Consider the following 8,286-nt stretch of genomic DNA (forward strand, 5'->3'; position numbering starts at 1 on the left):
GGAGTTTTGCTTTTCTTTCCCATTTTAGCCTGCGTATTGCTTTGTATCGGCCTCAGTTCTCCGTTCCTGCAATTCAAAAGTGAAGCGAAAATGAATGACAAGGAAGGGTGATGGGAAAGTTTTAAATGCCGCAGACACATCAAGTATAGCACCTTACATGAGATGATTTTTTCGATAAGCACGCACCCACATTCCATTAATAACTGGCAACTAATTCATTTATTAGCATTAAAGCGCATAACCAGGTGTCAGCTTATGGAAAATAATTTTCTTGAATAGCGTGCCTGAAATATCTGCGATGGAGCGATTTTACGATTTTCTTCGCAATATCGCAGATCGCAGCATCGCGAAATGATAATATCGCAAAATCGTAACATCGCAAAGTTGGTCGCTCATGATATCGCATTATCGCATTGTCACCGTATCGCGAGATCGTAATATCGCAATATCGCAGATCACAAGAATGTTATGAATGACAATCCTTGTTAACCTGTTTTCTGCGAAATGTGATTTGCAATCGGCGATATCGCATATCGGCAAATTTTAAAGTGTTTCATGTAAGTTGTATTTGCTGGATGAGATGCGATATTATCGCGTATTGTGATATCGCAATATTGGAACTTCGGCTTGTAAGGAGGCATCTCGCTGTCTTGTTGCGATGCGATATTCCTAAGGAAAGATTTGCATCTTACCTTATCATAAAACTTAGATTTTTTGGATTTTCAAGGGAGGCTTCCTAAGTTTATGATGGTAATTTTATTTGAAAAAGAAAATTTAAACGCTATTTTGATTTTAATTTTTTTGCTAAGGGTCCCCACTTATTTAGTATTAGGAATAACACTAAATAAGAAGGGGGTTTGTTGTTGGCCACAACAATTGGCGATTCACTTGGAAGAACCAGTTATCTCTGCTGCTTTTTGAATTTTCAAAACTTCCAAAATAGAAAATTTTCCAGAAAGTTAAACTTTATTATAGAAAGATAAAGTACATTATACTTTAACCTGTCAATGACATTTTGTTTCAACTATTTTCAACTTTGATTATTTGCTGCCTCAAGCTAGTCCTTGTATTTACATCAGTCATTACTTGGCTTGTAAAGATAAAACAAAGTCTTCTCTGTAAACCAATTTTAAATATGCTCATTTGTCGTAGGTAGAGCCTTTGCTGCCAGCAAGCATTTATAGCCTCGATAGGGTTACCTGTTACCTAGAAATGATCCTGTGTCCTACTTAAAGAAACCTACAATTCCCAAAGAAGAATCCACATCCACACTTATTGCTTTACTTTTCTTTTTTATTCTTAAAGAGCAATGTCTTGGTTTGGTAGTCAATTCATAACACAGTCATTCACTGATTTATAACTTTGCTTAAGAATTTGGCTCATGATGAGACCCCTTGTCTTTTGATTGCAACAATCTTGAGTCATTTCCCTATTGTGGTATGCACTATTGGAAGAGTCAGCAAGTTATAATATCTATGATCATGATAAGCCGGCTCGTGATGAGACCTCTTACTCTTTTAAGATAAAGTGTATCCTTGGATTGTTCCTCTGAAAGTTGTGATTTCCTTAGTAGGGAGGAAGTCATTGTTTCCTTAAGATAGCTCTGGACGACAATAATAGAGTTTTTTGGAAATAACTGTTCTACAGAGAATCTTTATTTTGTTATTGATACCTTTCATTCCACTGATATAAAACAATTTCTCACTAAAGGTTGTTTTCATCAAATTTTATGAAGTTGAAACTAGTATCATATCTAGGTTAGAGTTTTTAACTATATCTTTCAATAATAAAGATCAATTTTCCAAAAGTTTTGCTATTTATACAAGCGAAAGATCAAAATTTGAAAAAGAATTGGTGTCTTTTTCATAAATTCCTATTGTAACCATTCACAACTGGTTTTATTATGAAAAGAAAAACAACTACTCTACAAAAATAGAAGAATATTCTTCTATGGAAAATATTTCTTAAGAATCTGACCATTAACAGGTAAAGAATCCTTCTTCCCTGCTAAATCTTGTAACATGAAGGTCGATGGACCTATGACTTCTATGATCTGAAAAGGACCAAGCCACATTCTTTGAAATTTTGTATGTTTTCCCTTTTCCTCATGTGCCTTGTTCCATTTTAAAACTAAATCTCCCATCTGAAAATATTTTCTGGATATCATATTAGAATCAAAAGAGGCCTTTACCAATGCTTGATGATGAGCGTGAGTTATCTTAGCCCTTTCTCGTTGTTCTTCTAATTTAATTAATTCTGGCTGCCTAAGTTGTAAAGAGGAAGTTGGTACTTCATCAATGTAATGAACTAAGGCTAAAGAGGGAATTGTCAGATGTGTTGGAAGAACCACTTCTTTCCCATAAACTAAATTAAAGGGAGAAGTGTCGATAGAGGCTTTCTGCATTATTTGATCTGCCCATAAAGCATATATTAAAGACTTATGCCAATTTTTATGATTTTGGTCAATGGTTCGCTTAATGATTCTAATTAAGTTCTTATTTGTAGATTCAGCTAACCCATTCCCTTGTGGATAATAATTGGCCGAGTATTTAAGCTTGAAACCCCTTTTGAGTGTGAATTCAGTCATTGCATTACCAGAAAAGTATGATGCATTATCAAACATTAAAGCGGAAGGCAATCCAAACCTGGTAATTATGAACTGATCTATGAATTCAATGATATTTTTAGCATTAGTTGTCTTGAGTGGAACTGCTTCTACCCATTTAGTAAAGTAATATGTCACCGCAATGATGTATCTATGTTGTTTAGAAGAGTGAGGAACAATTTCACCTATTATGTCCAATCCCCACTGATCAAAAGGCTGTTTGATGGTAACTAGTTGCAGTGGCAAGGATGGTTTCTTTTGTCTCCCAGCAGCGGTTTGACAGACTTGGCATTTCCTTACATAGTTATGTGCATCCTTGAATAATGTGGGCCAGTAATAGCCTACGCGTAAGATCTTATGAGCAGTGGTGTCTCCAACGTAGTGTCCGCCTGTTGGCCCATCGTGGAGTTCATGCAAGACTTTTTCATCTTCAGTTTTCTCAAGACATCTAAGAAGAACATAATCATAATTTATTCTAAAAAGAACGTCATTTACGAGTTGATATTGTTTGGCTTTTAACCTCAGGGCTCTTTTCTTGGTATGATCGAGGTTTGAAGGAGCGTATCCATTCTTTAGATAATAAATAATATCAGCATATAATGACTCAGCATCGTTTATGCTTACCTTGTACACTTGTACCACTTCAGATGGATTTTCGGGCATTAGCGATGCTCCTGCCAGCATTTTGCAAAAACCTTGACCTTTTACAATATTTGTTGGTCTGATTTCTACAACGTATTCTTGTAAGGAAGTAACCCAATTGGCCCTTTTCTCACCCAAATCCTTCTGTACTAGAAGATTTCTTACCGCTGGGAATGGTACTATGATCTTGGTATGTGTTTTGAGTAAAAAAGGTCTGAAATATTTAATTGCTTTAAAAACAGCATAAGCTTGTTTTTCCACATCTGAATAATTCAGCTCAGCACCTTGTAAATTGGAACTAAAAAAAGAAATTGGGGCTTCTGCCTTTTCTTGATTTGCTTGAGTGAGTATCGCAACATATGATCTATCTGAGGCAAATGTATACAAAATAAAAGGATCAGAAAAATTTGGAGTCGCTAACGATGGAGCATTGATAATGGCTTGTTTGATCAGATTGAATGCCTCATGTTCATCTTGGCCCCATTTAAAGTTTGCATTCTTTTTAATCATGGCTTGTAAAGGAGATACGATTCTTGAAAAATCTAGAACGAATCTCTTTACAAAGTTGATCTGGCCAAGGAAAGATTGCATGGCTTTTTTATTGTGAGGTAGGGGAACTGCAGAAATTTCCTTGATTATGTCAAGATCGATGTGAATTCCAGATTTTGACACTATGAATCCTAGAAGCTTTCCTTCACTTAATGTGAAAAAATATTTTTTCGGGTTAAGCGAAATTCCATACCTTAAACAACGTTGGAAAATTTGTTTTAAATCCCTGAGATGGTTGTTTCGTTTCTTGGAATAAACAGTAATATCATCCAAATAGATTACCACTGACTTATTAATTAACCCTTTGAATGTGATTTCCATGGCTCTCTGAAATGTGGCACCCGCGTTTATCAAACCAAATGGCATCTTTTGATATGCGTATGTGCCCCACTTAGTTCTGAATGTCGTTTTTAATTGATTGTCGGGATGTACCAACACTTGGTTGGATCCTGAGAATCCATCCAAGAATGACATTAATTCTGAGCCTGCAACTGCCTGCAGTATTTGTTCCATGGGAGGTAAAGGAAAATTATCCTTTTGGCAGGCCTTGTTAAGGTTTCGAAAGTCACCAGCTTTTTGTTATAAGCCACCGTTTTCGTATTTTCATACTTGCTTCTTTGCTTACAATGACTGTCAGTCAGTTTGCAATTATTGTGATGACATTATCCTCTCACTCGAAGATAGAATTCTTCAATGCTGGGGTTTGATGGTCAGTTTATTCTCCCTTTTTCTTTACTCGATTGATTATATATATATAGTATTTTAATATGAATATGATTTATTAATTGTATTAAATAGTTTTAGTATAAAAAGAAGTCAAAAACCCTTCTTTTTATATTATATGATTGCCTTTCACCTTCAACTCTCTATCATGAATTTTAACCATCCTGATTAGTTTTCATAATTGGAAGCTAAAATTTAATAAAATATATATAAAATCTATACTTTATAAATATGTTTCTTATTCAATAAAAATATATGATAAAATTAAATCATTATAAATCTATTTTAGCCCGGATACCAATAAATTTATACATCTTTTTATTTTATTTTAAAATTAATTAAATTTGAAGTAGGTTGAAATCCTGATGATTAAAGTTACAAAAGAGATATTTGGTTTTGAATATGCTTAACACTGCTTTTGCTGGCTAGTTTTTCTTCACTTAATTAAATAGGTTAATTATTTAAGATTTAGAAAATTTTTGTAAGAGTGAAAATTTGTTTTTCTAAATAACAGTAATGAATTAATTTATATTACTAAATAATAATTAGTATTAACTATCTTATTTTATTATTAATTTAATAATTAAATTACAATAAATTTTTCCAAAAATATAAAATAATAATAATAATAAATTAATTAATTAATTAATTATGCAACTTAAAATATAATAACTAATCTCACCGTTTTTCTCAAACACACTTACAGCGAGTGCTATTTAGCAACTGTTCCACGGTGGTTGCTGAATTACCTGTTCATCAAGTTTGGGAAATATAAATATCATGAAAGCTCTGTTAAATTAATTCATTTTATGCTGTCATCAGTAAGGAACCTTACAATACAAGGACCAAAATAACATGAAAGGTACATATTATGGAATTTCCTGCTTTTGGGACTCTCAGAGTAATAGCTTATTAGTGATGGGAAAGTAATAAAATCTAAGTACTAAGCTTGACTTATTGTCATTCGACAGGTTTGCTCAGCAGTCCAGCTCACTGGTTTATTGCTTTGCCTGTTGGGAGCTGCAAAGATTACACATAGATCTCGAGGAATTCTCTCTGTAGCAACCAGATGGCACGCATTTGCTACCTGCACCTCCTATGGAGTCTCTTCTCCTCCAACAGAAAATTCATCACCGTCGCCTCCGGCACGTGAGGAGAATTCTCCGAGTCCTTCACCATGCGATGATTCTGCCAGCAATTCCGAATTGTCTGAAGTTTTTTTCATGTTTCCATCCCAGGAAGCTTCAGCGGCTTTCGACATTAGACAAGCCTTCGGTAAGTCAGTCACAAACTCTTGTCCGTCATTCTTTTCTGGTTGATTGTTTTTCTTAAACACGAATGAACATCTTCTATGTGGTCACGTTTCTGTCAATTAAAAACACAAACGAGTCTTTGAAAGCTATCAAACTTGGTTACAGATTCGAGCAGCTGCCCCGTCCCCCTTCCTCTCTGGTCCTTGAAGTTTCGCTGCTTCATTAGGTTCTTGATATCTTATAAAAACTTGAAATACTGGAATTTCGTACATATACAATCAGAAACAAATACAATAAGTGATTTCATCGAATCTCTATTGCCGAATGATCCAGGCTATTACCGAATCATGGGGTCCATCCCTGGTTTCCTGTTCCCAATGCTAATCTATAGGAACTGTCTAAAGCATATCCTTTCCCATTTAAGGAGACTTCCAAAGGAGTAAGGAGTGCATCTAGCTCAGGCTGTATAATTTCTTCGGGCTTTCAAGACATTTCTTTCTTAAAAGGGGACATTCCAGCCATGATGCCAGTTCTTTCATCAAAAGGGACATTCCAGCCATGATGCCAGAAATAAATCTAAATTTGTTTCATTTTAAGCAACTTGTCCTTACTATATCTCTTTAGGCAAAGGCACATACGGTTTACTGGACCTGCACTTTAGAGAAATCGAACTCTGGGGTTGTTTGATAGTGTGGAATGTGCTTTGAACACGGGCTGGGTAATTATTTTAATCCCTCCCCAAAATGGAAATGGAGCAAGAGCAAAGTTAATGGTTAATTTTACTATGTGCCCACTTAATTTTGCCTAGGATTAGATCCGCCTGTTTAGTGGATAGAAGAAGACCAATCTTATTAATTCCTCAAAATGGTTTCTATCTTCAATCTTTCCTCTTGAGGTTTGAGCCTGTGACCTGGTGGGTTTGTGCTCAGTTAATTTTATTCTATGCCTCATGCAAATTAACTGATCTACACCTCATGGGTCTGTGCCCAGTTAATTTTATTGCATGCCTCAGGCAAACCAACTGATCTATACCTCATGGGTCTGTGCTCAATTAATTTTATCTGATCTACACCTCATGGGTTTGTGCCCCGTTAATTTTATTCCATGCCTCAGGCAAACCAACTGATCTACACCTTATAGGCTCGTGCTTAATTAAGTTAATTCCATGCCTGGGATATATGCAGTACTTCAAACATTGAAATATGATAATCTGCATTGTGCAATGGGCATATGGTATATTTAGGCATTCTGCATATGGTGTGGAATAATGATTCATCCACCAATAAGATGCCATCACCATATTTGTGTGAGGCTTTTTTAATTCTTCCAAAATGACATACATCCTCAACCCCTCCCCATAAGCTTTGAACTGAGACTAATTTGAACACAAACCATTGGTCTACACCTCACAGGTAATTTAGGCATTTCTGTTATATCATCAGCATTTCTGTTTCTGTGATTATTAGATGATATAGCACCAAACAGTTTCTACATTTATAATACAGAGTGCTTTCAATTATCTAAATTCTCCTAAAATCTGTCTTAGGCCTCCTTGTTCATTCTAGTGCCACGCCTCTTTTTCTACGAGCCCAAGAGCTGTCATCATGTGGAAAGTGTTTGTGGTTTATTTGTTGATGAATTGTATTCCATGTGCAACCAAAGATAACAAAATGTTTAGATAGATTGAAATTCAGAAACATTGAATTCTCTGTTTCAAGGGAACAATCAAATAATTCCCCCCTTTTAAAGCAAACAAACGACCAGGGCTCATTTTCTGCAGAATCTTGGCACCGGGTAGTTGTTTTTCTTGTACCTGACCAAATTTAATGTTTATATCAGACCTTTTTACAAGCGGAGTGAAAGGTTTTTTTAGCTGTATTAGTATTTTGGGATATATGATTATGGTCTGTTTTAAAGTAAACTGTAAATGACGAAGGCCTATTGCCAATTTCAGTGCTCTAGTTTGATGAAGATATACCTGTTTGTATCGTGTGCAGTAACATATTTACAGCACAACAACGCAGGCATCACATTGTTTGGATTTGAACTGGATCGTCGCTTGTTGCATACATTATTTGCCTTTGAATTCTCTCTTGTAATGTGGATTCTAAGTAAATTTACTGTCCTCTCATAAGTTGTAATCCCTGTTCCATAGATGAGTTATTAGTTTCCGAATTTTAAGGGCAGCGTGATTTACCTGCCTTGGGCGATTTTTTTCATCTGCATTCCTCCCATGGTTGATTGTTATGTTATTCTTTTTCATGTATAATCATTACCATTGTATAGAAGAATTGGAGATCACAGTTTTTAGTCAGTGTTGCTCTGTTATACCTCTACTTGCAAAGTTCGAAAGGTTAAAGAAAGTATTCTTAGCAATACAAGTAAATGTGAAAGCTGCAAATGGTCAAAAATAAATATATTTAAGAGATTGGAGATCACAGATGTATCAATTGTGAATTTCATAATCAAAATTATGAAAAGAAAACTATTTTAGATTATTATGTAATATGCGCA

The 8,286-nt window shown here is 35.1% G+C and overlaps 1 long non-coding RNA gene across 1 annotated transcript; it reads left to right on the plus strand.

Moving 5' to 3' along the window:
• The first annotated feature begins 5,228 nt into the window (after positions 1 to 5,228).
• On the plus strand, positions 5,229 to 8,086 carry LOC149189889 (uncharacterized). The gene is made up of 2 exons (XR_016256440.1): positions 5,229 to 5,794; positions 7,770 to 8,086. It is a non-coding gene; the product is annotated as an uncharacterized LOC149189889 (long non-coding RNA).
• Positions 8,087 to 8,286: the final 200 nt, after the last annotated feature.

This window comes from Pinus tabuliformis, chromosome 3_1 (assembly GCF_031772625.1).
Source record: "Pinus tabuliformis cultivar Carrire ecotype Pingquan chromosome 3_1, CPIR1, whole genome shotgun sequence".
NCBI lineage: Eukaryota > Viridiplantae > Streptophyta > Pinopsida > Pinales > Pinaceae > Pinus > Pinus tabuliformis.